The following is a 24,678-nucleotide window of genomic DNA, read 5'->3' as shown; positions in this document are numbered from 1 at the left end:
TCTCGCTCTCAAGAAGAAAGAAAGAAAGAAAGAAAGAAAGAAAGAAAGAAAGAAAGGAAGGAAGATGCATAGAAGATCAAGAAAGAGCTAACAGACCTTATCACCAAAGGGGGGAAAACATCACTCATTTACAAATGTAGACAGAAATGATAAATACAATAGAAATACACAACAACTGAAGACCACTGAGCGAATTCAAGTTTGTACAACTAATGATTGAATTCTGCAATCAAAAGGCAGAGTGGCTACATATATTATAAATAAAAGAAAGGTCCAACTATATGCTGCCTACCAGAAACTCATTTCAGCTTTAAGGACATACAAAGGTCCAAAGGAAAAAGGATATTCTATGCAAGGAGAAACTAACACTGTGAGCACAAGTAACTGCTTGTATCCACCAAAAAGGCTAATGAGAAACAAAGGATCAGTCATCACAAGTACATATATACAATCATAAATATATAGGCATCTAACATCATACCACACAAATATATTAAGCAAATACTATCAGATCTGAAGGGAGAAACAGACAACAATAAAGTAATAATAAGGGAGTTCGCTACCCTATTTTCAGCGATGGATAGGTCAAGACAGAAAGAAAGTAAACATTGGACTTGAACGATACGTTAGACCAAGTTAACGTGACATTTATTGAACGTTACATCCAAGAGCAAAATACATTCTTCTCAAGTACATGCATAACATTCTCCATGATAAACCATAGGGTGACAAAAACAAAGGTAACAAGTATCAGGAGAGTGAAGTCATACTGGGTGTCTTTTCCATCCACAATGGTAGGAAACTAGAAATCACCAAAGGAAAACCAGAGAAAAAAAAATCTACCAGTATGTGCAAATTAACCACACTCTACAACAAACTGTCGGTCAAGTAATACGTGTTTATAAAGCATCCAAAAAGAAACCCAAAGATAAACAAAACACACCAACACTTACGGGATGCTGCAAAAAGTTTTCAGAGGGAAGTTTACAGGGATAAATGCATTTATCAAGCAAACACAAAGATCTCGAACAATCTGTCTACCTCAAAGAGCTAGATGAAGAACAAAGCCCAAAGTTAGGAGGAAGGAAATTACAAAGATCAGAGCGGAAAGAGAAGAGATCAGAAAAATAGAAAAAAAAAATCAATCTGGTTTTTCAAAAAGAAAACTGACCTTTAGCTAGACTAAAAGAAGATTCAAATAAAATCACAATCGATAAAACAGAAATATAAAGGATCAACATATTATGAACCATTATCCGCCTAGAAACAGGACAAACTAGAAAAAAATGGATGAATTCTTACTAACATACTACCTATGAAGCCTAAATCAGTAAGAAACCAACTCTAAAGAGACCAATTGCTAATAAGAAGGTTGAAACAAGAGCCAGAGATCTCCCAACACAGAAAACCTCAGGCCCAGATGCACCTTTACGGCCAAGTTCTACCCAGCATTTGAAGAAGCCCTATGAATTCTCAACCTCTACCAGACAATTCAAGAGGGAAGACTTCCTAACTCACATTACCAGGCCACCATTACTGCGGTACCAAAGCCAAGTAAGGACACCACAAATAGAGACCAACATCCTTCGTCAACAGAGATGCAAAAATGCTCAAGGTATCAGGAAACAAACAACTTCAGAAGGGTTATATACCATGACCAAGGGGGATTTATCACTGGGATCCAAGGCTGGTTCTACATACACAAATCGATCAAAGCGGCCCAGCGCAATAAAACGAAAGGTAAAAATCCTTTCGTTTCAGTGGGAACACAACGACTATTTCACAAAATGCTAGGTCTCCTCCTGATAAAAGCCTTCAATGGGTTGGTTACAGAAGGAACACATAAAAGGACCTTAAGCACAAAACCCACGGTTCATATTCCGCGCCAGGGTAAGGAGCTAAAAGCTTTTCCTCCAAGGCCAGGAACAAAACAAGGACACCCACTCTCCCTCGTCTTCCTGCGCGTAGCCCTGGAAGTCTTAGCTTGAGGAGCGAGTCCAGAAAATACAGTAAAAGGGAGGCAGGGGAAGACCATGAGCTCCCGTCCTCCCCCAGCCAAGGGGGGCAACGACCCCATGTAATTCGACTCACTCCGCCAATGACTTCAAGACCATCAGCTTCTTCCACAACTAAAGAAAGAGAAGGTCACAGGGACAAGGGCAGGAGGGGCATAGATGCGGTGGGACACCACACTCCTGACTCAGCAACCCACAAGAAAGGCAGGGATGTGGTGGTGGGGCAGGGATCTCCCAAATGCAGGGGCGCAAGGGGATCAGGCCTGCAAGCCAGGCACCCTCGGCCCCAGGGGACTTGCACCAGGAAGACGTGCCCCTAGAAGGTCTGGCCTTGAACATCAGTACAGCCTGACCCTGGCCGAGCTGGAGAGTTACAGGAAAGTGTCTGCTTACTCTTAAAGGACCAGGACGCTTTAGGACCTGGTCCCCAGCCCAGCAGAGGAGGAGCAGTTTGAAGAGCACCTGGGTTGTATGAGAGGGACCTTTAGGGACTCGTTTTAGGATCTTTGCGGGAGGAACAGGGATCTGCAGGAGCTTTATCTAGGAACGGAAGTGCTGATGGCTGGCTGGCATTTTTCGTTTGTATTTTTCTATTTTATTTGTTTATTTTCTTAACTTTTTAGCGTTCATTCATTTTTGAGAGACAGAGAGACAGAGCATGAGCAGGGGAGGGGCAAAGAGAGAAAGGGAGACACACAGGATCCGAAGCAGGCTCCAGGCTGTGAGCCATCAGCACAGAGCCCAGGGCAGGGCTGGAACTCACGAACCGCGAGATCAGGACCTGAGCCGAAGTCAGACGCTCGACCGACTGAGCGACCCAGGTGCCCCAGCACGGCATTTTTCTTGCCCTACTTTAGCCTACCAGTTGGCACCTGTCCACCTTGCTCACACTGCTTGCCCAACCCCCGCATGCCCGTGTGGACCCGCCCCGCCCAATCCACCCACCCTCCCAAGCAGCTTCTGCCCCACCACACCCAGTCTCTGTCAGGACCAGTGTCTCCCCGCCGTCCCTCCGGTGACTACCTCCCTACCACACCCAGCAGGTGTTGCATCATCAGGTTGTACACCCCAAAACTACTAGAATCCTGTATGTTGATTATATTTCACTCAAGAAAAAAAAAAAGTAATTGAGCCGAGGAACTGAATATACTTTTTTTTCCCCACCCCAAAGACCTACAGAGGGCCAGAACAGGCACATGAAACAATGCTCAACATTACTTACGGGAAAAACGTAAATCAAAATGACCATGACCTGTCACCGTATGGCAGTCAGAATGGCGACTATCAAAGGCCCACTTGACATCCCCAGCCACAGTGGAAGGCAGTATGGAAGTATACCTTAATTACACGTCAACTATACTTCCATTATAAGAAGAAGTAAAAAGCATTCAAATAGCAGAGTGAGATCGTTATTATTTGCCGAGGCAAGACGAGAAAACCCTCGAGACCCAAGAGGATATGTTCGGAACGAATCAAGGATTTCAGAAAAGCTGCCAAAGACACGTATAATATCACATGATCTATATTATTGACATACGGAAGTACAATAGAACATCAGTTATGTTTCTACACGTTATTGATCAAACGTCTGACACTAAAACTAACCCATTTATAATAGCATCGAGAACAGGGCTTGGTGGGGGGGATGCCTGAGTGACTCAGTTACACGTCCAACTCTTTGATTTCCGCTCAGGTCATGATCTCACGGTCACGAGATTGAGCCTCCACATCCAGCTCCGTGCTAAGCTCCCCAGCTTACACTTGCTAACACTCTGAAGATATAGAAAACAACAAAGAAAACCGCAAGACTTTGATGAAAGAAATTAAACGCAAATAGCAAAATACCCCAAGCTCATGGATTTTAAGAATGTGGTCACGAGGTCCATAGACCCCAGACCACCTGTCAATTCAGTGTCATCTCTATTAAAACCCCAGGGGCATTTTTCACAAAAATGGCATAAACCATGTTAAAATCTGGAGAGATCCACCAAAGACCCCGAGGAGTCAAAGTAATCATGCAAAAGAACCCACTTGAAGAACCCGTCCTGATTTCTAACTGTATTGCAAAGCTATAGCCATTTCCACAGTATGGGACTGGCAGAAACAGACATATGATCAATGGGAGGGGTTATTTCTGGGTACTCTTGATCAGTCAACTGCTATTTGACAAGGGAACACTCAAAGGGCCAAGTACAGTTTCTTCAACAAATGGTGTTAGGAAAACCAGGTAACTCCGTGTTGAAAATTTAAGTCGTACCCCTCCCTGTATTACGCCAGTTATAACTAGGAGCAGATACTGTAAAACTAGAAGAAAACATAAGGAAGAACTCCCTGACAGTGGTTTTGGCATGGATCTTTTTTAAGGTAAGACGACGTAAGCACAAGCATTCCAACTACAAAGTGGTACTTTATCAAGTTAAAAAACTTCAGTACAGGGGTACCTGGCGGGCTCAGTAGGTTGAGTGTCCAACTTCGGCTCAGGTCACGGTCTGGCGGTTCATGAGCTCAAGCCCCACATGGGACTCCGTGCCAATGCTTCAGAGTCTGGAACCTGCTTCGAATTCTGTGTCTCCCTCTGTCTCTGTCTCTCTCTCAAAAATAAATAAGCATTAAAAAAACCCACTTCATGACAGCAAAAAAGAAACCAACAAAAATTAAAAGGCAACCTATACTTAGCATCATAGCCTCTAGGCTCACCCACGTTCCAGCAGATGTCAAAACTTAATTTCTCTATGGGTAAGTAATATTTCATGGTGTATGTGTCTGTCTCTACCCACATACATTGTATCTTTATCCATTCATTTACTGATGGACACTTGGGTTGCTTCCATACTTTGGCTGTTGTAACTAAGTCAGAGAAAGAAAAACATCACGTGATTTCAGTCTTATGTGAATTGAAGAAACAGAGAAAAAAGAGACAAACCCAATAAGAGACTCTCAAATACAGAAAACTGGTGGTTGCCAGAGGGGAGGTGAATGGAGTGATGGGTGAGGTAAATAAAGGAGATTAAGAGTACCTCTCTTGATGAGCCCCGAGAAATGTATAGAATTGCTGAATTCTGATATTGTACACCTGAAGCCAATACAACCCTTTAATTTTATTTGATTAACAAAACAAGGCAACCTCTTGAATGGGAGAAAATATTTGCTAACTGTTAAGTTAGGATTTCATATCTAAAGTATATAAAGAACTCCTACAACTCACCATAATAATAATAATAATAATAATTTTATTTAAAAATGGGTAGAGGACCTAAATAGACATTTTCCAAAGATATACAGACAGCTAACAGATACATGAGAAGATGCTATCATTCATCATCAAGGAAATGCAAATCAGAACCATAATGAGCTATCACCTCACATCTGATAGAACAGGGATCATCAAGAAGAAATAAATGCTGGCAAACATTTGGAGAGAAGGGAAACCTTTCACCCAGTTCCTAGAAATGTAAATTGGTGTAACCACTGCAGAAAACCATATGGAGGTTCCTCAAAAAACTAAAAATAGAACTACCCTACGACCCAGCAATGGCACTACGAGGCATTTATCCACGGGATACAGGGGAGCTGTTTCGAAGGGACACATGCACCCCCATGTTTATAGCAGCATCATCAACAATAGCCAAAGTATGGAAAGAGCCCAAATGTCCATCGATGGATGAATGGGTAAAGAAGATGTGGTATATATACACAACGGAGTATTACTCGGCAATCTACAAGAATGAAATCTTGCCATTTGCAACTACGTGGATGGAAATGGAGGGTATTATGCCAAGTGAAATTAGTCAGAGAAAGACAAATATCATATGACTTCACTCATATGAGGACTTAAAGAGACAAAACAGATGAACATAGGGGAAGGGAAACAAAAATAATATAAAAACAGGGAGGGGAACAAAGCTTAAGAGACTCCTAAATATGGAGAACAAACAGAGGGCTACGGGAGAGGTTGTGGGAGGGCGGATGGGCTAAATGGGTAAGGGGCACCTGAAATCACTGTTGCACTATATGCTAACTAATTTGGATGTAAATTAAAAAAGTAAAATAAAAAAAAAAACCTTAAAAAAAGATGTCATACACACACACAATGCAGTACTACTCAGCCATCCATAAGAAGGAAATGTTGCCATTTGCCAAGACATGGATGGGGCTAGAATGTACTTGCCAAGGGAAATAAGTCAATCAGAAAAAGACAAACACCATAGGATTTCATTCCTATGTGAAATTTAACCAACAAAACTCATCAACATATGGGAAGGCAAAGGAAAAGAAGAAAGAGGGAAAGAAACCACAAGAGGCTCTTAGAGAGCAAAGAGAGTTGATGGACAGAGGTGGGGGGATGGGCTAGATGGCTGATGGGTACTAAGGAGAGCACTTGTTGTGATGAGCCCTGGGTGCTGGATGGAAGGGATGAATCACAGCATTCTACTCCTGAAACCAATATTGCACTGTAAGTTAACTAAAATTTAAATTTAAAAAAACCCCCAAATTTAAAAAAAAAGGAAACTCATTGGAGCAGTGCTTGGCTGCCTCAGCCAGTAAGGAATGCAACTCTTGATCTCAGAGTCTTGAGTTCAAAGCTCCATCTTGGGCAGAGAGCTTACTAAACAACAACAACAACAAAAAAGCATTCACAACGGAAGTAAACGCACTTTTTCTTAAAAAAAAAAAAAAAAAAAAAACAAAGAAAGAAAGCAGAGAGAGTAAAAGCTATCCGCAATCCCACGTTCATTGCAGCTCTATTCAAAATAACATATGAAAACGCCTTACCTTTCTATAAAGGGATGAACGGATAATGGTCATGGGACGTATATATACATAGTAGATTACTCAGCCGTGACAAATCAAGAAATCCGACCATTTAAGACAACACGGATGGATCTTGAGGGCATTATATGGAGGGAAGTCAGGTAAAGACAAAGGATCAAAGAACTCTAAAAGAGCCAAACTTGTAAAATCAGAGTAGAATGGTGTTCACCAGGAGTGGAGGGGGAGAGAAATGAGGGAGATGGGGTTTCAGGGGACAGATGCCACTGGTAGACAGGTCAGTCCCGTGCACAGCATAGTGATTATAGCCAGTCGTATCCTATTATAAACCTCTCAACTGCTAGGACACTAGGTCTTCCGTGTCCCCATCACAAAAAAGAATTAGGCGATAGAATCACGATGTTATACCTGTTGTTAGTCAAATTGCAACATATACATATATGAAATCAACATATACATATGTGAAATCAACATATACATATAGGATCACGATGTTATACCTGTTGTTAGTCATATTGCAACATATACATACATGAAATCAACAAGTTGTGTCCCTTTACGTTCATCAGATTGCGGTATATAGATGTACGAAATCAACACGTTGTAGACCTTAAACTGACCTCCTTATAGGTCACTCATATCTCGGCAAAAATAGATTAAAGAAATTACTGAAGCCCCCGCTCATCAAAACAGTCACTTTTACTCATTAGTGTGCATTACCAATACAGGTTTTATTTTCGCCTTCTGAGGCAGTGCCTGAAAGCCTTGTCCTTTTTTTTTTTTTTTTAAAGCCCACGTGGCCCACGTAGTGACTCGTATGTATTAAAGAAGATTCAAAGGAAACAGTCGGATAGGCCCAACAGCTTCTGCAGCTATCATCTATTTGCCTTTGCCGAAAACTCAAGCCAGCCTCAGGACCCCAAGGTGGTCAAGGTTGCAAGCGCGTGCTTGAGGATGTGCATGGTGGGAAAAGGGGGCAGAAGGAGGGAAGGAGTGAGAAACTTATGTTAGGCTCCACACTCAGCATGGAGCCCGAGGAAGTGGGGCTCGATCCCACAACGCTGGGAGCATGACTTGCGCCCAAGTTCGGAGTAGGACTTTTAACCGACTGAGCCACCCAGATGCACCAGGCAGGGACTATTTTTAAAAGCGGATTTGGACTTCTATTTGGGTGAACACTGGAGGGCTTTATATTATTATTGCTTGCCGGCTACCTGCACCTTTCAAAGTGATCTTCGTGCTAAATGACAATTTTATGTCGTGTTGACATTCAAGCCCTTGCTACTGGTTGTTCCTAAGGCTCAAATTTATCTTGTTCTTCCCTCCACTTCCTTCAGCCTCAAAACACACAGGAGTCGTCCAATGCATCTTTTTTGGCTGAAGCTACGCAGCAGTTAGTTTTTACTGCTTAACTAGGGCACAAGTCAGCTGCTGCGAGCCACCATTTATTTAGCTCCTGGGACTGTGGGGTAGCTGGATGATTCTGGGCTAGGCTCCCTTTGTTGGTTTCACTTGCTTTCACTCATGCGGTCAGCTGAGTGATCTCGAAGAGGACCCCCGCTTAGGTCCGGCAGGTGAATGGCTGTTGGCTGGGGTGCTAGGTTAGTGACCGGGCCACGTGGTTCCTGGTGCTCCCCACCCCCCGGCCAGCCTGGGCTTCCTCACGTGGCATTGACAGGTGAAGTCCAAGAGAGTGCAAGCCTAAATTGTGCCAACCGGTGGCTGCATCACATTGATGGCGTCCCATTGTGCAAAGAAAGTCATAGGGCCAACCCCGCTCCAAGGGATGGATACATTACACGTCGTGAAGGAAGGACTGTGTTTCCAGCATCCTAATTGGGTTCCTATCCATCGCTTGTGATCAACTACCCCTAGACGCTAATTTTTACCAAGTGTTACTGTGGAATAACGTTTACACTCTTATCTCCTTAACATAACTACCACCTCACTAATCCGGCAAACTTTCCAAGTGCGTTTCAAAGAGAGAAGCCCACAGTGACTTCAAAGCCACCCCCGGCTGGCATTTTATCCGGGCAATCCCATTGCCGACATCTTTAGTTAAGACATTTAATCATCTTGGCGACCTGGGGATACAAAAACAGTTTGAGGACGATGTCGGTTTAGGCAGTAATACTCCCAAGCGCTTTGCGGCTAGCAGGCAAGGAGGGACAGTTCCATCGATTGCTGTTCGTGGCAAAGATACTAACAGCTCCCTCATCCTGTGGCAAGAGAGAGCCGTTTTGATTACTATGTTACACTTGGTGTGCGTTTCCCCAGAAATGCCTGCGGCCTCGATGTAAAACCCCTCCCAAAGCGGTCCGAGTGGCTCAGCACGTATTATTTCATCTTCCGGCTCAATAAAACATTCCTATTTCCTCAAGCACTGATGAGGCCATCTGGAGCCCAGAATGACCAGACAAATGGCCACATTGGTTACTACTGCCTCTCCTCAAGGAACATTAACTAAAACGTCCTTTTAAAGTAAAGCATCTGGACCTATTCATCACTGTTTAACAATGGGAACCGGGCTGCGTCCCAGCCCCAGTGCTGCACCAAGACGCCGAGTGCGCGGTGGGAGGAAATTCAACTCGAAAGGTCTGCTTCCCTAGGACTTCTCCCTCTCTGGCAGTGCCGTGTGTGGCAAAGAAAAAAAAAGGAAGAAAAAAAAAAAAAAAAGAAATCCCCCATCCCTGTAAGTAGCGGACTCCCCTATCAGGATCATGTTTTGAGAACGGTGAGGGCAGCAAGATTGGGCCCATTAGCTTTGACTGTGTAGACAACCCCCCAACACAGACTTGAATCAGCCATTGTTTTATGCTCATGATTCTGTACACAAGACAAGTCACGTGGCCATGCACTCAGGGCACATGGGGACCAAAGGTATGGATACGGGAAAGTCTGAGGGACTGGGGACACTGGGGACCGTCAGGGGCCATTCCTGCAGCTCCATACGGCAGAAGGTTGCTTTCCTCTGTGAAGGACTTCACACCTTGTGGACCTTCTGTGACCCTTGTGATTTTTTCCTAACACTTGTTTTCCCCCCCTTTTTAAAAACGTTTCATTTTATTTGAGAGAGAGAGAGAGAGAGAGAGAGAGAGAGAGTGTGAGACCGCGAGCAGGGGAGGGGCAGAGGGAGAGAGAGACAGGGGATCCGAAGCAGGCTCTGTGCGGACACCAGAGAGCCCGATGCAGACCCTGAGATCATGACCTGAGAAGTCGGATGTGTACCTGACTGAGCCACCCAGACGCCCCCTCCCACCCCCCCCCCCCTTTTTAAACGCTCCTATACATTTGAGAGAGGATACTTTCGACAAGATCAATAAGGAGGACGATCAGGGGACAAAACAGTATTTACCTTCGGTTTTGATTTCGACTTGTATTTAAGAAAAGGGGACTTCAATTATGCTCATTTTTCTACTGGTCAGAGTTTAGTGTTATACATACCAAGAGAATTCAGAGAGACATTCAGGAATTATCATCACCAGGTATTAGCCCAGAGAACTTCACCACTGTTTACAGATCCACATCCACAGAAATACGCATTTGAATTTGTTGTTTACAAATTAGTTCCCCAGCTACACAAAGAAAACCACATAATTGATTATTTCAAGGATAAAGGAAACATTCTTGTTCTTTCTGTCCGTATTCGTATTTATCCCTTCCCAATCCTCTAATTAGGTTATTCATTCTAAGAAGAGTTGTTCAGCTTATTACGTGCAAAACCCTGCAAGGCATCAAAGATAGCATTTTCCCTTTTGCTATCCCCTCCCTATCCAGGCTTACTCACTCAGCAGCCCTTCACCCAAGTACGTACTGAGTAGAGGTCATTCACCAAGTGCAGTGCTAACTCTGCCTATCAAACTCACCCCATCAACAAATACATTCGAAGCGTCTGTTACATGGCAGGGACTGCGCTAAGACATTAAGGCGCCAAGGGGGAGCACAGTTCAGCCTTCCTGACTTTCTGGAGTTTCTAGCGCAGCTGGGAAGAGAGACAGTCACTTTAGACACGGCACAAACCTGAGTCCGCTCAACCACCAACTGAGAGAGGAGGTCAGCCCCATCAAAGAGAAAGAGGATCACCTGCTTTAGGGCACCCGACGAGCCTTCCCTAAGCAAGCGATGCTCGAGGGGAGGGGAGAGGAGCAGGTTGGGAAGAGTCAGTGGGGGTAAAAAGCATTGCCCAATAGCCCCAGTGAAGGAAGACCAGGAGGGGACGCCAGAGGCGGTGTGTGTGTGGCCCGCTTGTGCTGAGAAAGGCTGTAGGTCAAGGAAAAAACACGGCCTTTTATGTTAACATAAATGAGTGCGACTGAAGGAGTTTAAGCGGGGGGGGGGGGGGGGGGGGAGCATTGTCCCATTTGCTTGAAAATGATTGTTCTGTCACACGGGACAGCAGATCTGAGTGCGGCCAGGGGCAGGGAGAGGAAGAGGAGGAATCCCTGTGTCTGCTCAGGGTGAGCCTGGACGAGGGGGTGGCCTTTGCAAAGCAGAACCAGAACAGGGGATGCATTTCAGATTTCTAGCAAGTAAAAACAAGAGACTTTGGCCATAGATATGGGCAGTCTGAGGGACAGGAATTCACCGCAGCAGACGCACAGATCCCCAAGTGGTTCCATAATACCTCTAATAAGGATTCTATCTATGACTCTGCACCCAATTCCCGCGTGTGGGTTCGCCCCCCTCCCTCACGCTACCAAGCGGTTCCGCGATACCAGCTGGGCGTCCTAGAGTTCAACTCAATTCGGACGAGTATCTACCGACAGAGGTCATAACATCTCCCAGGTGAAGGGTCAATCCCACCAGACCGCCACCCCCTACCCCGCCTTCAGACGCCAATCACAAATCCAAGTGGTCACCTAGCTTCTCAGCGACCAGCTACGGATGAGAAATTTCTGGAATCCCCTCCTCAGGTTCAATTAATTTGCGAGAGCGGGCCCACAAGACACCCAGAAACAACTTACCAGATCGCTGGTGAATTACAAGAGGATGTGACTGAGGAACAGCCACATGGAAGAAACGTGCAGGACAAGCCACGTGGGAAAAGGCAGAGAGCGCCTGAGCTCCTGGAGCGCGCCTCTCGCGCTGCCCCTCTGGGCCCTCGCCACTTCGGAAGTTCCCGGAACGCCTTCCTTTCGGGTTTTTATGGAGGCTTCGAGATCCAGGTGTGATCGATTCAATCACTAACCATCGATGACTGAGCTCGATCTCCAGTCCCTCTCCCCTCCCCGGAGGTCCGGGGGTGGGACTGGAGGTTCCCACCCTGTAAGCACATGATCGGTTCCACCGGGCAACCCCCTCTTTAAGTGTTTCCCCCCCAACATCACCTCGTTAACATAATAAAAGACACCTTCCCCAGTCTCCTCGCAGGAAATTCCAAGGCTTTTAGGAGCTGTGTGCCAGGAACCGCATATATTTGTCTTATTACAAATCCTAATACCGCACTACAGCCTTGTTGGCCGTGGAAACAAGACACATTTCCTCTTGGATAAGACTCGCACGGGCCATCGATGAGGTTCCTCCCGTGGTGCGTCGGTTAGCTTTTACTGTGTCAGCAACCGCTCCCCTCAAATGTAGTGGCTTGAAACCACCATCACTTATGCACTGACCCTTCTGGGCTACACCGCAAATAGGTGGTCCGCTACCGCGGGCCTCTGGGCTGTCGCTGGTGAATGCAGTCGGCTGGCAGTTCCCTTAGCCAAGTGGCCTCGGCCGAGGAGACTTACTGACTGTACCACGTGATCTCCTCTGGGGCAGGCGAGCCTGGCTGGCTGACATGAGGATCTCGAGGTTCCGGGCAATAACGAGAGAAGATATCCCCAAGCGCCATCGCTTTGCCCAGCGTTTGCTTGCACCCCTTTTACTGTTGTCCCATGGACAAGAGAAGTCACATCGTCAAGCCCAGCGTCACCGTCCAAGAGGATCACTCAGGGCCTTGGACAGAGGGAGAGGGAGCTGTGACGGAGTTGGCAACAATTACAGAAACAGCCAACCGCACATGATTTTGAAGGGAATGAGAAATTCGTTCTGTACCCTCCAAGTCTTCCGGCCGGACTAAGAATTAAATGTATGTGACGCGCGCATTACCAGGAGAAAAAACCCAAAGCTTTACTCTGCGCACAGAGGCCCAATGCTGAAATTGAGACCTAAAGAAATGACCAAGGCGGGCAGTGTTTATCCTTTTTTAGAGAAAGACACGATAAATTTGTCAAGGATTGACAGGACAGAGAAAACTTAGCTTTGGGAATTTTCAATTACCAAGGAATTCCGAACAGAATTTGGACTGTGGTAGTAAATTAGTAAAAAGGGATCAGGATTGTATACAATACAATTGTATACAATCCTGTATACAATATCTATTTTTTTTTAAATTTTTAAATGTTTATTTATTTTTGAGAGAGACAGAGAGAGAGCGAGTGGGGGAGGAGCACAGAACGAAGGAGACACAGAATGCTAACCAGCTCCTGCTTTAGGCTCTAAGCTGCCAGCATAGAGCCTGAGGCGGGGCTTGAACTCATGAACTGTGAAATCATGACCTGAACCAAAGTCAGATGCCCCACTACCTGAGTCACTCAGGCACTGAGAGAGAGAGAGAGAGAGAGAGAGAGAGAGAGAATTTACGCAGGCTCCACACTCAGCACAGAGCCTGGCGTGGAACTCGATCCCACAACCCTGAGGATCATGGTCTCAGATGAAATCGTGAGTCAGGTGCTCAACCCCCTGAGCCACCCGGGGACCCCACCTTAAGTAAATATTTATTTCGGATCATCAATATGCCGAAGAGGCCCACCTTGGGATGGCATGCCCTTGGCTCTACAATTTTATTGTTTTAAGCCGGAGTGACTTCAGAACTTGTGGGAGGATTTACTATGATCTCAGGGATTTATTGACATTTGTATAGAGTCAATACATTATTATCGAGAGCTCTTCTCCTGGATCACCGTGGCTTTGATGCATCGATTCCTTAGCAAGCTCTCCAGCCTCTGCACGATCGCTTCTGGCAGGCATGACGCTTCTAATGTGGACGCTTGGAATGGTTTTTTGGGTCTCCATTATCTTGTATTTGACTGAAGCTGTTTCACGGATCACTATCCATTTGCTTATGTAAGTTTTGCATTGAAAAATGTCCTTTCTTAGGAGCAAAAGGGCCTAGTATTTCCGACTCACTTCCAAATGGTTCAGAAAACTAACATTTTATATCCATACCGTATTTGGAGAGAAACGATAAGGCAAATGAGGCAAATATAAACAATTAATGGGCTTTTCCGAAGGTTTGAAAGTCTAGAAAAATCAGGAGTGCTAGAAACAGAAAAATATAATGAAATAAAAATGTCCTTTCTAACAGACACCATGATCACAACAGTCAGCTATTGGTATGTAATAACCAGTGGGTAAGAAATCTGTTCACTAAACTAAGTTATCAAGTGTATCACTCGCTGTGCCCTTTTTATCCCAAGTATATCAAGACATTCTCTCCTTTTCGGGCATTATTATTCACAGAGGAATGATCACCTTCTGTCCTTAACTTTAAATGAAAGTTCTAGACATTTATCAAATATCCAGCACTTTCAAAGGCTGCTCAGGCTATTTTGCCAGTGATCTGCGAAGCAATGGCCATGAAAAGAAGCTCTGAAATCCCCCCAGAGAATCAGTGATAAAAAAGTGAATTAACTCCTGGAACCCATAAGTCTTCTTCAGTTGATGGAATAGGAATTTGCTAATTTAGGATCACCTACTTAGGTACAATTATGTATGCTTTATGGATTAATAATAAATATTAATGGCAGAGGTTACTGAAGTAGAAAATAAAGGCTTGCAAGTAAATATACTTGCAAATATTCATCATGGCAACTTTATGGAGTGAAAGCGGGCTGCATTTCCAGGAAGCAAGCCTGTGTCATAGACAGGAATATGGCATCAAAGTGAACCCAGTAGGATTTCAGAGCAGACAGCTGAATTGCACGTACCCGTCACCTGTCCCGCGACCATTTCTTGGTAACATTTCTCAATATATACGTTTGGGGCCCAGAAGTGCATATGACAGGACAACAGTTAATCATGATCAGAAGAGTCAATGATGCTAAAAAGTTCAGTGGAGTGGTGAAGAGGTTTACCTTTAGACTCTGCCACACTTGAGCTTGAATCTTAGTTCTGTTACTCGTTTGCTCTTTGACCTTGAGCAAATCATTCACCTTCTCTGGCTGCCTCTAAGGATTCCAGGTGCTTGTCTCTTCCTACGGAAGATTCCACCATCAGCCTCCCTGAGCACCACCCCGCTACCCGCTCCTCACCTACCCCAGGTCTTGGTAGGGAGAAAAACCGGAGTCTTCCCTCTTGTGGAGACTCGGGGTTCGGCCCCTTTGATTTCCTTTCTTGCCTCCCTGGCCTTAGAAGCATTTATATTTTTTTCCTTCTCTCAAGCACAAAGTCCTCCAATCATTAAAAGGAAAAAAGCATAGAGGGGCGCCCGGGTGGCTAAGTTGGTTGAGCGTCCGACTCTTGATTTTGGCTCAGGTCATGTTCTCACGGTTCATGAGATCGAGTCCCTGTGCACTGACAGTGCGGAGCCTGCTGGGGATTCTCTCTCTCCCTCTCTCTCTGCCCCTCCCCTGCTTGCACTCTCTCTCTCTCTCAAAATAAACTTAAAAAAAATTTTTTTTTAAAGGAAAGAAGCATAGAGCAAGGAGCAAGCACACTCTAATAGCTGAATAAACTATCTCATAGAACGGAACTAGTATTAACTAATTTAAAGGGTCTTTGTGAGAATTACATGTGACAAAGTACGTGAAGCACTTAGCTATATGGGAACAATTCCGTAATGATTATTATGATTATTATTGCTTACCTATCATCATCATCTCACGTGAACAACATTTTATTAACCAGAACGTCAACGCTTTATGTGAAACCTCTTAGGCATTCAATATTTTTCAGGCTTTAGTCACCTACGTCCCAAGAGCTTCTGAATTTAATGTAGTCTATTCTTAGGTCCCAAGTGTCTACTTTATATGAGGAGGGTGGTGCTGATTAAGATTTTGCGACAGGGGCCAACAACCCCCCACCCCCATGGCAACGATCCCCACACAGGCAGCATACGTGGTCTCTGTTCCTACAGAACCCGGTCTCTCCCTGCTTGCTTTCCTTCTTCCTTCTCTACGGTTTTTGTCTGGCGTCTCCGGGCATTTGCCATTTTGCCATGGGCACAGGGCACGAAGGGACCGGCTTCCTTGGTAGGCTCCCTTCCTTTTATCATACCCTACCTTTACTATTTTCCCTACCTCTTAAATGATAATAAGAGTTACCCTTTAGTGAGCATTTCTTCCGTGACCCCCTTGTTCTAAGCAATGTGTATTATTTAATTGAAGCCTCATAACTCCAAGAAGCGAGGACTGCTATCTTTCTTTTCTACATGAGGGAATGATGCAAACAAGTTGAACAATTAGTCGAAGGCCACCCGACTACTGACGGTGGGTCAAACCCAGGCAGAGAGCCCAAGATCTTAACCAGCATGCCCCTTCCCCCATTGCTTTCCTCTGATGTTTTCAGAATGTAGTCTTTTCCTTAAAGATTCCTGCAAGTTGTGATTTGCTTTCAATGTCTCCTCTGTGGTTGTAATTCTTTACTAAACCTTTTAAAAACTCAAATACTACACAGGTATATACAGTAGAAGTGAAAAGTCCCCTTCCCCACGGTCCCCTAGGAAAGCCCTGTTAAGAGTTTACTGGAGGCCTTTCTTATGAAGTCCAGTGGTATTCTCTGACATCACGTGGCCAAAGCAGGAGAAAATCAGTCTCACAGAGTTTATAATAGGATGCGTGTAAGATGCAGGAACTATGTTCAGACCTGCTCTGAGTTCTGATCATTTCTGTTAACCTTTCTCACTTTACCTCAACCCTTGAGGAAAATGCATAAGCAGAAAAATGACAACAGACGCTACTCCTAGGAGACAGAATGGCCCACGGGCCTTCCTTCACACCAAACTCCGTGGGAAGCCCAACACTCCAGTGACTGATCACCAGGTACGTGATGAAAAATCATTATCTAAGCCACCGGGAGGCCCATCATTCATAAAGTGGCATTTGAAAATGGCCATTCCCAGCCCAGCAGAACAATAGTCTCTCCTGTAGCTAAAGGTTAATTCTTAGAATGCCGCTCATTTATTCACTGATTCAACACATATATATTCAGCACCTAGCATGGAGGGATTAAAAAATAAATCCAAAAAAAAAATCCCAGTGTTCAGGAAAAATGCATTCCAGATGACGGTAAGGGAAATGGGTGATGACGTCATCTACCAAATACATCACGTGTCGGATGGTGATAAGTGCTATGAAGGAAAAATACCAGGGGAGACAGGAAAGAGTGTGATTTTCCCCTTGTGCTTTGTTTTTCACTGAAGAGGTTTTCTTCCACGGTCTGCTAGATATTTTATATTTTTAGCCTTTTGTATTGTGAGAAATAACGTACATACAGAACAGTACATAAAACATAATACGTAGCTGAACTGACTAAGTATCACCATGAAGTGAATACCCATGTACCGAGCACTCCAGTCACGAGCCGGCATGGCCATCATCGTGGAAGCCACCGACTGCTGCACACTGAAGGTTTGTGTCCCTCCTAAATTCGTATGTGAGAGCCTCATCCCCAGTGCGATGGTATTTGGAGGTGGGGCTTTGGGTCATGAGGGTGAAGGCTTCGTGAGTAGGATCAGCGCCCTCATAAAAGAGATCCCTGGGCTTCCTTGCCCCCCTCTGCCTTGTGAGGACACAGAAGTGTCTACGAACCAAGAAGCAGGCCCTCTCCAGAACCTCATTCTACTGGTGGGTGCCTTGATCTCGAACTCTCCAGCCTCCAGAACTGTGAGAAGTGAATGTTTGTTCTTGAAGTCACCAGTCTAGGGTATTTTTTGTTACAGTAGCCTGAATCAACTAAGACACTGCCCGACCGCAAGCCCCTCCACACACGTCCCAAAGTAACCACTGTTCCGACTTCTATGTTAATCACTCCCTTGCATTTTGAACAGTTTTACCACCTACATACGCTTCTCTAAAAAAAAGAGTACAGCCTTTTGGATTTCCTCTTTGACAGTCTCTCATGCAGCAATCGATAACTGATACACCCAGCGCACTCCCAAAAACCATAACTACCGTAACTGAAACGTCCATGCTGTGGACATTAGTGAAACCGTCACTAACTTAATTTTTTTGTCATTCATTATTTTGAGAAGATATTCATGTACAGTTCGGTAATAATCGAAGTATATTTCACTTTAGTAATCAAACATTTAATGGCAGAATTGGATTTAAATTTTTTTTCCCTTCGATTTCAGAAAAATCTTTAAGCATACGTGGTTAGAAGGGCCAAGTTCATTTGGATATTCTAAAGTCAATAGATCACGAAAGCATGGCAGGAAGAGCCAAACCTGCCTTCCTCCAAACCTTTTCCCCGAGCGGACTAAGACGAGCTCCGCCAAAAGCAATTTTAGAAACAAAACTCATTATTCCCTAACCTAGAAACCTGAGGGCAGAGAAAGGAATAGTGCAGCTCTAAGGCCATTCACTTTATTTCAAGTTAACACGCTACTCACCTGTTTTGGAGAAAAGCCTTTTTAATGTCTTTCTACGGCACAGCTCCAAAAAGAGCGCTGGGAGCAAGATGGTCTTTCACTAGGTTTTCCTGCTTATATATTTTTAGCGTCTATATACCCACAACTGGATTGTTAATAGTACAACGCAAAGCAAAATACATTACTTCCCTCGGCTAAAAAATAATTTGAAACACGCAATTGCAAAGTTGTGTATGATCCTTCCGAGAGTAGTATATTCGAAGAAATTTCTTTCAAAAATATTTCATACAAAAAGAATTCAATTTAAAATATATACTTTCTTCGGTGTGCCTGGCTAGCTCAGTTGGTGGAACACGTGACTCTTGATTTCAGGGTTGTGAGTTTGAGCCTCACATTGAGCGTCAATAAATAAATAAAATTTAAAACAAAAACAGATACACTTCACTCAAAAGATGCCAAAGAATTAGGATGTTAAAATTGTTGGCTCAATAACTGTTTTGTGATTAAAGGACTTTAATCCTATTTGCAGCTGATTAACATTGATACGAATCTAGAGCGTGATTGGTTTTTCAAAGTAAACCCTTCAGTCTCATGCAACTGTGGAAAGGTTTTTTGTTTTTTGGGGTTTTTTTTGCTACAAAATATGCTATAAATTCGATTTTTCACCATTTCCTAAATTAGTCAAGTTTTATTTTAGTTGGATGCTAAAGTGCTTATGGTGCTTAGAACAAATGATCTAAATGCGGATGGGTTGCAGTGATAAAGAATATTTTCTTAATAACGTTGTAAAGCTTACTATGTTAAAAGCTAATGACAACCACAAGAGTTAAAAAAAGATTTGTTTGGCATTGAGGCAATAATCATATCAACATACGGTACAATTAGCAACCTTTGGTCTTGATTTGATCATGTTTGTGGACTGTTGTGAGATTGTTTCGTTATAATTTTCTGGAACCAAATAGGTATAAAACAAACAGAGTAGAAGAAAAATGAAAAGCAGTTGGCTTGGTGTTGCGAAAATGGGGGCACGATGATTCTACCATGTCACTCCCAAAGCCAATTATGAATGGCCACGTTTGAAAAAAACAGCTTTTAAGATAACGGGTTGTAAGATCTTTTTGAACAAATTTAGCAAAAGCATGTAACGTGTAATTACCAGAGATACTCCAGTTTTTAAATAATTGATACATGTTAAACCATAGATTGCGAAGGGAATTATAAATCTAACTTTACGATGACCTGAAAAGACTAAGGAAAATCAAAGCTGCGGGAAGTATACATGAATTGACCTCGTTTAAGCCTTTGGTTTCTGTGATCCCCGCACGAAAGCATCACGGACATCTCCCGTGGTCCCAGTGCTGTCATTTAACTAGGATTCCGAGTCGTCAGTAGTACCCCAGCCAACTTGTGCAGTACACATTACAGCTGATGGGAGAGAGGCCGGAGAAGACAGAAAAGCCTGAGTGTGGAGAGCAGCGCCACCTAGGGGTTAAGTTTGTTCCTAACAAGAAACAGCCCCAGCTTTCCCATAGATGACCAGGCCACCGGATCCGGTTCCGCATGGCTGTTAGCAACCCGATTAGAGGGTGAGACTACAAGTCATGCCCTTGGAAAAGACAGGGGAAGCTTGTATGCTACACGTGGCTTCATAAACTGTGACCGGATGTATGAGACGTTTCAGGAGAGATGTCCATGGTATAATCCCTTCATGTTGGCATTAGGGTGTCTAAAATAGAACTCAATAAAAAAACCATTATGTTTGACATCCTGTCTTCTGTGATCAGGTGAAAGAAATCTATGTGGACACTTGTAGCTTCACCAGTTCTTCTTCCAGGTGTGGGAAACAAATCTTTCGTTTGGCTCAACCAAACAACCTGCATGTGAAGGGAGGATTTTCTTTCCTTGGTTTTGAAAGGCAACCTTCTTCCTGGGACGCCCGTGCAGTTGCCAGGGAGGGCAGTTCAATTAGCCAACTTGCACTAATGGACACGGAGGGATGGGCTTAGACACATACAATGAGGAGAGCAATACGCCTTAAAATATTTCCAGCACACAGAAGAGTCGAGAGTAAATACGTGTGTCCGAAGTGGCAGAGCTTAAGATTTTGCTATATCAACTTTAGCTCTCTTAGTTTTTCAAGGAAACACAACTTTGCAGGTTCCCCGATTCCACGGTCTCCCTTCCAGAGGTATTTACCATCCCTATGCAAGTTTTAGATTTCTCTGGTTCACCTGTATGTGTCCATACACACAAACCTAGTTGATCCAAAAAAAAAAAAAAAAAAAAAAAAAAAAAGCACAGGAATGCTCAGAGTTTTTTGTTTGGTTGTGGTTTTAAGTGTTTTGTTTTTCTTTTTCTTTTTCTTTTTTTTTTTTTTTTACTAGAGAGAGAGAGACAAAGAGAGAGAGTGAGCGAGCACAGGGAGAGGACCAGCGGGAGAGAATCCCAAGCAGACTCCACACTCAGCACTGAGCACGACCTGGGGCTCGATCCCACAGCCCTAGGATCTCAGCCTAAGCCGAAGTCAGAGTCACATGCTTGACCAACTGAGCCACCCAAGCATTTGTTTCTTCTCTCTCTCTCTCTCTCTCTTTTTTTTTTTAAAGCAAGCACTAGGCTCAACTTGGAGCTTGAACTTGGGGCCCCGGAATCAAGTCACGCGCTCTACTGACTGAATCAGCCGGGTGCCCCAAGGAATGGTTTTACAAGGAGGTCCCTGGGGGGTGCCTGGCTGGCTTAGTGCAGCATACGACTTTCGATCTTGGGGTCGTAGAGTTTATTTAAAAAAAAAAAAAAAAAAAAAAGAGCTCTCTAGGCAGAGAAATCATTTAGACTGTAACCTGGCAAATATTCACTGTCCTTTGAATTAGATTTATATTTAATTGAATAGATAGATTACAAACAGACCTACTGTTTCTTCCTATAATGTCTCGAGTAAAGAAAAATGTGGTGGTAAAACCACAGGACCCCTGGGAAGGTGAATGGAAGGCCAGATCTTTTGTTTCATCGTAATCTTTTATGTATTAGTAACTAAAGAATTTTCCTTATTTCCAGTATTAGATGCCTGAGAAAGTAAATGAAAGTGGAACGAAAAGGAATTAAATTTATTAACCTCCATGTTTTCAAGAAGCCTTCCTTCCGAGGGCTCCTTTTAGAGATTATAAACTCACGTGCCATCAGGGACTGGTCATACGCCGATTTAACATAAATGCAAATGAAAAACAATTCTGCTGTTTTAAACAAGCCTGCGGGCTGAATTTGGCCTGTGGGTCACTAACTTATGCCATAAATACACCCCTTTAAAGAGTAAATTCAGTGATTTTTTAGTATATTCACAAAATCGTGCAATCATCACCACAGTCTAATTCCAGAACATTTTCATCACCCCCCGAAAAAAACCCGTTCCCATTAGCAGTTAATTCACATTTTCCCTCCTTCCAGACTCTGGCAACTACTAACCCACTTTCTCTCTACGGAATGGTCTATTCTGGACATTTCATATAAATGGAATCATACAATATGTGGCTTTTTTTAATGTTTACTTTTTTTAACGTTTATTTATTTTTGAGACCAAGAGAGACAGAGCATGAACAGGGGAGGGGCAGAGAGAGGGAGACACAGAATCTGAAACAGGCTCCAGGTTCCGAGCTGTCAGCACAGAGCCCCACGCGGGGCTCGAACCCACAGACCGTGAGATCATGACCTGAGCCGAAGTCGGATGCTTAACCGACCGAGCCACCCAGGCGCCCCATTTAATGTTTACTTTTGACACAGAGAGTGCACGCAAGCTGGGGAGGGACAGAGAATCTAAAGCAGGCCCTGTGCTGACAGCATTGAGCCCGGACGTGGGGCTCAACATCGCGAACTGCACGATCGTGACCTGAGCCGGTCAGAGGCTCAGCCAACTGAGCCACCGAGGTGCCCCCACACGTGGCTTTTAAAGTTTCTTTCCCTTTGCATAGTTTTCAAGGTTCTTCCGTGTTACAACATGAATGTATCAGTGCTTTATTCATGTTTATAGCTGACTAATATTCCCCTTGCTGGATATACCACCTTTTGTTGGGTGGATATACCACTCATCAACAGATAGACGTTTGAATTGTTTCCTCTTTTTGGCTACTATGAATAGTACTGCCACAAACATTCATGTACAAGGACCTCTGAATTTAAGTTAAAAATTTTCGATTTATAAACAGTTAATACATGAGCTCGGTTCAAAACTACACATATGAACAATCATATATATTTAAACTAGGTTAATTGCTCTCACACACACCCCGAAAAGTTGTTTTCTCACCCTTGTCGCTCACCTGACCAGTTATCACTGCTTTCTTTCCCAGTAAGTGAACACCATCAAAGGCTTCTTAGTTGTTCTTGCAACATGGGCAAACCTCCTAGTTTTGTTTTGTTTTTTTAATAGAAAGAGAACGCGCCTAGGTACTCGTCTTTTCACTCTTCCTGGATAGCTTGCCATGTTTCTACAATGTCATTCTTTTGTCATTGTTTTGGTGACAAAGGACGTAATTGGATACTTGTGAAATCTACCTGTAAACTAGTTAGACAATAAGGAAGCAATGAGAAAAATACCAGGTTTCATAATGAGGAATTTAAAAAGCTACTTAAGTGTCATACTGAACAAGAAAGGAAAAAGGCCTGAGGCTACTTTTTAAAAACGAAGTAGTTGGGGGGTGCCTGGCTGGCTCCGTCGGTACAGCGTGAGACTCTTGATGTTGGAGTTGTGAGTTTGAAACCCATGTGGCACGTAGAGGTTCCTTAAACAATTTAGAGAGAAAAAGAATAAAAATATCTTCATGCTGTCGGCTATTATGCTGTTAGATAGAACTAGTTACCTGAACTAGGATGAAAACTGGCAAATAAAGATATCCGTCTAGTTGAACAGCTCGTTCTTTTTTTTTTAAAGATTTTATTTTTTAAGTAATCTCTATACCTAACATGGGGCTCGAACTCACAACCCCAAGATCAAGAGTCACGTGGTCCACTGACAGACGCAGCCAGGTGCCCCAAAAGTCACTCAGGTTTCTATTATATGACCTTATGAAAGTTGTTCGGTTGCAAAAAACAATGGATCAAGTAGACTTCGTTATCTAAATATTTTTATATAAAATAAGCTATAAAACTTCAGTTAAAAATAATTTTTGGAACCCTTGCACATGGGTGGTAGCAATGTAAAATGGTGCATCCGCTAAAAAAAAAAAACAAAAAACAGTAGGGAGGGGCGCCCGGGTGGCTCAGTCGGTTGAGCTTCCGACTTCGGCTCAGGTCATGATCTCACGGTCTGTGAGTTCGAGCCCCACGTCGGGACAGAGAAAAATGTGGTACATACATACAATGAAATACTATGTAGCCTCAAAAAAGAAGGAAATCCTACCATCTGCAACATCATTGGACCTGGAAGACACTGTGCGAAATGAAATAACGCCAGAAACACAGAGACACATACTACGTGATCTCACTTACATGTGGAATCTAAAAAGGAAAGAAAAACATCGAACTCATAGTAACAGAGAAGGAGCTGGTGGTTACCAGGGGATGAGGAAAGGGGGAGCTGCTGTTCAGTAGGTAAGAAGTTACAGTTACACAAGAAGAGTAAGCTCGGGGGCGCCTGGGTGGCTCTGTTGGTTAAGCGTCCGATTCTTGGTTTCAGCTCAGGTCACGATCTTGTGGTTCGTGAGTTCAAGCCCCGCATCGGGCTCCACGCTGATAGTGTGGAGCCTGCGTGGGAGTCCCTCTCTCTCCCTCCCCCGCTCGTGCTCTCTCTCAAAATAAATAAATAGATAAACTTAAAAAAAAATTTTTTTTTTTTTTTGCAGGAAGAGTAAGTTCAAGGGATCTGCTGTATAACGTCTATACAGTTAACAACACAGTACCGTGCACTTAATACGTTGTTAAGAGGGTAGATCTCCTGTTAAGCATTCTTACCACACACACACAAAGCAGAGGGAAACAAGGAAACTTCTGGAGGAGGTGGATATGTTTATTCCCACGATTGTGGTGATGGTATCGGGGGTGTTTGCACGCATCCAAACCCGTCCAACTGTATACATTAGAGATGTGCGGTTTTCTGTGTGTCAATTACACCTCATTAGAGCCGGCAACAAATTTTTTGTACTTCCATTTACTATTGGGTAGACACCGTGAGTTAAATACTACCTACCCCACTGTCAATGCTGCTGGTTTCTGTGCTGTGACACCTTTGGCTTGTCGGTTTGTCACAAGTAGCTATCACTCCTCATTCCCACACGACAGAAAACACTCAGAAACCCAAGAACCGAGCTTGGGCACCGCAAAAGAGACACTAAGACT

Source organism: Leopardus geoffroyi, chromosome X, assembly GCF_018350155.1.
Source record: "Leopardus geoffroyi isolate Oge1 chromosome X, O.geoffroyi_Oge1_pat1.0, whole genome shotgun sequence".
NCBI classification, from domain to species: domain Eukaryota; kingdom Metazoa; phylum Chordata; class Mammalia; order Carnivora; family Felidae; genus Leopardus; species Leopardus geoffroyi.
This window is presented reverse-complemented; position numbering follows the sequence as displayed.